This window comes from Mesitornis unicolor, unplaced genomic scaffold (genome assembly GCF_000695765.1).
Source record: "Mesitornis unicolor isolate BGI_N332 unplaced genomic scaffold, ASM69576v1 scaffold12998, whole genome shotgun sequence".
NCBI classification, from domain to species: Eukaryota; Metazoa; Chordata; class Aves; order Mesitornithiformes; family Mesitornithidae; genus Mesitornis; species Mesitornis unicolor.
In genome coordinates this window covers 109521-116274 of record NW_010199845.1, presented here as the reverse complement: position 1 = coordinate 116274, position 6754 = coordinate 109521, and positions in this window count along the sequence as shown.

The following is a 6754-nucleotide window of genomic DNA, read 5'->3' as shown; positions in this document are numbered from 1 at the left end:
GCCACAGAAACGATCCGAGGGCTGGAGCACCCCTCCTGTGAGGACAGGCTGAGGACACTGGGGTTGTTTACCCTGGAGAAGAGAAGGCTTCAGGGAGACCTTGTTGTGGCCTTTCAGTACTTAAAGGGGGGCCCACAAGAAAGATGGGGACAATCTTTTTCGCAAGGCCTGCTGTGATAGGGCAAGGAGTAATGGTTTTAAACTAAGAGAGGATAGATTTAGACTGGATATAAGGCAGAAATTTTTTACAATGAGGGTGGTGAAACACTGAAACAGGTTGCCCAGAAAGGTGGTACAGGACCCATTCCTGGAAACATTCAAGGTCAGGTTGGACGAGGCTCTGAGCAACCTGATCTAGATGAGGTTGTCCCTGCTTACTGCAGGAAAGTTGGACTAGATGATCTCTAAAGGTTCCTTCCAACCCAAAATATTCTGTGATTCTATGATTCTATAAATTTGCAGGGGACCTGTTTAGGCTGAGGGCGCTGACCAAGTCAGTATCATGGAGTGTCAAGGAAAAACACCACAGAGGAGATGCTTTGAGAGGAAAGGAAAAAGATATGGGAGAGGAAGAACATTCACCTTAACTGTGTGTTAGGGACTCAAATACTTGAATAGATACCCATAGTCAGGCCATGTCACAATCAGAAAGAAATGCCCTATCTTCCAGGTTCTGCCTCAATTAGTTCTTCCTTGGAAATCTCCAAGGAAAAGCTCCCCAAGAATAGCGAGGCAGCAAGGAGGCCTCATGGCTGTATTCTGGAGTTCTCTCTCCTTTCTTTACCCTGAAACTTGACACCGTCTCAGCTAACACAAACGAACCTTCAAATATAAATAGTAAAATATTAGCAACTTTCAGTTTCTTTTCTATCCCAAGTCTTTTGGATGAGCAGTAAAGGCTTGGCAAATGTCTTCTCAAGTAAGCCCTGTGAGACTAACTGCTGTCAGTAGGGAACAAGTCTCCAGTAAGTGCTAGTCCAAGAGAAAGGGGACATTTTAGATGAATCTAAGTGCAGAAAAGGGAATTAATGAGAGGGAGTGGAGAAGATGTTTCCAACCCACGGAGTCTAATGGAAAATATACTGTGATAACAATATATTTCCTGATTACAGAATGATTTCTGTAGGTTTGGTTTTGCATAAAGGATAAACCTGCCAAGCAGAAGAGAACTGAGCAAATATGGTCTCTATTACAAATACTTCCACACTGAAGTGCAGAAAGAGGGACTTGTGCCCAGTGCATGATTTGTAGACAGTGAGATTTATTATCCTCTCTCCTGATGGGTGGGAGAAGAATAATGAAAATCCCAATTATCAAGAGGAATAGAAAGTTTTCTTGTATATAGGGCAATTAAATAATTATTTCTGAACTGGGGCTGTAACGTATATCCTGTTGATGACTGTATTTCTCCCCATCCTCAATGAATACGGCTACCTGCTTATTTTTGTGAGAGCTTATTTGAATTACACAAACTTGGTACATTGTTTTATTGTTCTTCATTAAATGCAATCAGGAATGTGAATCAGATATGACAAAACTTCAAAGAAATACGTATTGTGATAATATAGTAGAGATTCTTATTTCAGACTTCCTTTACACCATAAAATGATGAGGCACAAAGGAGTTAATGCAGTTGAACTTAAGGATTTTCTATTAAATCGCTACTTGGAACTTGCAGTCCTTTCCTTTCCCCTTTCCTCCCTGCTTTGTTTACTTTTAGAAGGCCCTGGTTGTTGAGTCATTTGCACAGTGTTGGAGCAAATCTAAATTTCTGAAAACAGTACTACTTTGAACAAGGGTTACTCTTTCCAGAAATGCTCATCTGACACCGTGGGGGACAGAGGCACAATGACTACTGTACTATCAAAATCGTAATTTTAGCATCAGAATGGGCTTTTCACCAATCGGTCCCAACACTTCTAAACAGTGGAAGCTGGCAATGCCGCCTCTCTTCCCGAGCACAAGTGGTGCAGCTGCACACTCAGCACTGATACATCCAGCTTCCTCCCACACCCCTAATTCCAGGCACAGAGACCTTTTTTTTAAACTTGCACCACTGCTAATCAGGAAAACTGTGCTAAAGCCAGTGATGTTTCACTAACAGAAGCAAAACTGCAAGTAAGTGGAAAATCAAGTCTTTGAAATTCATTCAACTTACTGTACAACCTTTCTTGTTCAACCTGAAGAACATGATTTTTGAAAGGGCCTCAACCTGGCCTCCTTTCCTAGAGGTGCAATTTTGCATCTGTAATCAGTTAAAACCACAATTAATTGCAGTCATAAACCTTGCCAGTTACACATCTAACTGTCTGATTTGTGGAGCAGTTAGGTAACCACATATAGGACTTGTATTGTAATCGAACTTTGAGCCTGGATACAAAAGTTAGTACTGAAAATTGAATGCTGTTTCCATTTTTCTATATTTTATGCTGCTTTCTTTCTTTTGTTTTATTGTTTTCTGCAAGAAATGATGGTGTGACTGTGATGACAGGGAGGAAAACTATGAGCTACATCAGATCTAGCTAGAGATAGAATTAGCTAGAGACACTACTTGGAATTAATTTGACTTTATTAGTTAATATCTATATTGATGTTTCCACCATGGCTCATCCAAAATGTCATGGTTGGGAGACAAAACAGTAATAAAGGAAATTTTCCCTGAAGGTTAGTTGGACTGGAAATCTATGGCTCTGCATCACACTTTGCCTAGCCACAGATTTGCTAAGAAAAGGAATGTGAGGTACTACTACATAAAGTAATTAGAAAGTCAAAGCAACGAAGTACAATGTAAATAATCCACTTTTGGAGTGAGAGTGGGGGCAGCTGAGCTTGTGTTTAGTGGGCGGATCCAGCAGATCTATTACTGGCAGTGGAGGCTGCATCAGTAAAATCCATCTTCTGAAACAAAATGTTTCTTCTTTAGTTATGGTGACACTATGTAGAAATAGCATATTCACACAGCAGCTATTCATATTACATTTATAAACATAAGAAATTGCTGACTAGAGGAAAGGCTCTTTGGTTCATCAAGCCTTTTCTTTCAGTATATTTCATCCTCACCTCCCTGGTTTATCACTATATCCTTCAGTCCTTTCTCTCCTGAGATAAAAACGTCCAGCTGTCTCTTAAACTCATTTAGATTACTTGCTTCGCTGGCCAATTATTCCATATGTTTACTACTGTTTCAGGCAGAATTATTTTACTCAATTCCCAGTTTACTCTTGATTTCCTAGATTTGCAATGTATTTCCAAGGTCTTGTACTACTGATTTTAACAAGTATTTGTTCATCGTATGCATTGTTGAAAATATATAGACATTTTAGTATTCTTAGAAGCCACAATTAGGTCAGTAGTCAACTTTTCTATGAGCAACAGAGGCAGATAAAGGCTAAGTCTAGGAGCTTAACTCTCTTTTGCTCCTGAGTTTAAAGCCTCTTCTCTTAAGACGTCCCTCCAACCTCTCACACCCCAGCATTGTCTACTGACTCCTGGAGACAGGAGCCCTCACTGAAACTAGTAGGTTTATCTCAGAGGCACCTACCCATTTTTTTTTCCTTGCTAGTTAGAATAAACATATCCTTTCCAGATTTTTGTCATAAATATTTTCTTAAAGGAACAATATAAAAGTTAGGATCCAAGAGAAAGTGCAATGATTCCCAGATCACTTCTCACTTCATTATAGCACTCTTCGCAATACCTGTGTGGTATCTGTTACCTCTATGGTTTCTGCTGTCTACTATACCTGCATGGTATCTACTGCAAATATTGTCTGATGTTGCAACAGCAGCTGAGGTTTCTCATGCAAGTTACAGGTCTTCTTAACTTCCCTAGCAAGGGAAGAGTTCCTTAGGCTTGTTGAAAGTGGGGAGGACACATTCCTCCTGCACGTAAGAAGGGATTATATTCACCTTAGAAGCTTATCTTTCATCAAAGAGTGACACCTACATATAACTTTAGGTGGAATTTTGTTACCAATTGCTGCGAACCAAACCGCATGGTTCAGTTCATGAACCTTTCATAAGCTAAACCCTGCAGCGTTTGCATAGCATTACCAGACACATAATTTAAAAAAAAATAGTTGCTGCAACTGAAAGTCTACAAAAAAATAGCGTCTCATTAAGAATGTGCCCAAGGGCTGGAGTCTGGGGTTTGGTTCTGGCATTTTTCCCCCAAAATCAACAGGCCTCCACCCTGTCTCAAGATTTAATTCTGGGCCTTGGTGACTGATCTAACTACTGTTGGGGCTTCCTCATGAAACACTTGGGGTTGATTCTTTCCCCATTTACATAATAAACATGAAGAGTAACTGTGTTTGGGAAATCTCCATCACAAATATTTCTTTTACATTTTCAGTTTGTGGACTCTTCATTTTCCATAGCACATTTTCATAAGTTTCTGCTGAGCACACTTTAAGCTGCTGACATTAGGCTTGTTTTTTCAGCCATTTTCTGTGAATTTGCTTGATACAAGGCCCTTTCCAAGGCCTAGTTTCCATGGACTGAAAAAATATTTCCATATAAAAATGAAAATCTCAAGAAATTTTAGGGAAAATTCAGTGAAAATATTCTGAAAAAACATGTTAATGTTTTCTAGTCAGGAGCTATCCAGAAAAAACCATCTGCTGCTTAACATAAGCAAAATCTTCATAGTAATCAGTTGCTTTTTGGAAAGATCAATAATATCCTAAGCAAGTGATAAGTAAATCTCTAAAAAAGGGTTTGCAACCTTTCTGATTTTCAAAGTCTTAAAACATTTCCATTGAAGATGTGTAGTGAATTTATGCAACTGAAGCAGGCTGGGATTTTAGTCAATTTTTAAAGACCTCTCGGGAATAATCCAGAAATTCCCAGATGGCAGAAAACAGGTTGAAAACTGCTGATCTACAGATATCATTTGGATAATCCTCCTAAGGTTTTAATATTCGGCTAAACTTGAACAGCATCCAAATGGCAGTGTAAGACCATTAAAGTCATGAGCACCTTCTTTATTTGAAATTTGTCATATGTCTAAACTGAGTGAATAATGACATAAAACCCATAAACAAATGAAAATGAAAACTAATTTAAAACTGCAACTGTGTAGTGTCTAAAAGTTTCTGCAGATACTGACTTTACAGAAACACAAGAAAAGAGAGAGGTTAGAAAGATAGCTGAGCTTCTTGAATTTCAAATAAAGTTAACTTGGGAATCAGATTAAACTTGCTAATGCATAATTCTAATGTTTTTCTCAGTTTCTCGTTATTTTTGTACAGGACCATGGCAATAGTCAAAGTATGGCATTTAATCCTTACAGCTGGACGTCTGTAAGTTAATATTTTCTGTATCCAAAATAATTATTTCTTTCAAGATGCTTATTTACTAAAACCAAACATATACTCACTATCTTTCCTAAAAACAGTGAATCAGTTAGTAATGAGTTATTTAATTAGTTATTTTTTAAGTTAAGTTTTTTTTTCCCTAAGACTCATGTTTTAGTTCCCTAAAAATCTGGGGCTTCTTACCTGCTGTCAAACCATCCATCTATTTCCTATTCTCCCTTTCTTCAGAAAAAGAAATAAAAACAATTCTATCCCTCCTCATCAAACCCAGTTAGTCTTCCTTAAGTGTTACCTGGACCTGGTAATGGCAAAGTCTGAATTTCAAAGTCATATCGGATATGTGAGTAGAATTCTGCTCTGAAGGGTCTACATAACAAGTTCCAACACCAACAGTAAGCACACTACAGTGTACCAGCAATCTGGAAAAATGCCTAAACCTTTCACAAGTGTTTTCTTTCTCCTTTACGGCTTTTACCTTCTCTCTCTCACCACAATCTATCAGGGTGCTCAAGCATGCTGCCAACTTCAAGCACATTAAGTACTCCCTCTGCGATACATGCATACGCTATTTTCAAATACAGCATCACACATACACATGGTTGAACCTGGACCTATGTCTGGAAATGTGATTCCTGTTCAAGGAGCTCTGCATTCCTGTCTTCAGCCTGATTTCAGAGAAAAATTCTCATTTGGGAAAGACTTTTAACCATATGCTTGAGCTTCATTCAAAAGATATATACAAGTGCCTAACTCTCAGAATACTAGAGCATGTGCTCCACTGTTTAAAATAATTATGGAAAAAATAATTGAATAATTTTGCTAACTTTTTATTCTCTCTCTTCTATTAATTCTACTTGGCATTTCTTCTTGTATCTTTTGTCTGCTGCAAATGCTTTTACAGACTGCAGCAACAACGCTTATAATGCTTTTTGTCCTTCATTGTCAATGTACATTTATAGCTTTATTCTGGTTATTTTGCCTCATATATTCAAGCCGGACCAGTCTTGCTTTTATCAGTCTTACCCCTTGCAATTTTTGCTACGCTCTGCAGCTCTACTCAGTTACAGTGGTTTCTTTGTCTTTCCATCAATTGAGATGTAAAAAGGATAATTTAGGAAGGTGGGAGGATATGGAGTGGGAAGTGAGGATGAGGAAATCTTCAGAAAGTTTTCCCTGTTTTTTATCTTGTCATGCAGCCTTATATAAAAACAGCCTCCCTTGGCCATTTCAGGCCAGGCTACTTTCTGCCCAGCTTGCTACGGATTCCTTTCAACACAACAATAAAACTGTTGCTTAATTTTAAGTGCTTGCATAAATTTTATTATCTTCAATAATCACAGGTTAAAGATAAGCATAAATTGATGTGCTTTGCCAAGTAAGAATGAACTTAACAATTGTTCTTAATATTCTTTATTGAATCTTGGCCTAAATATTGGC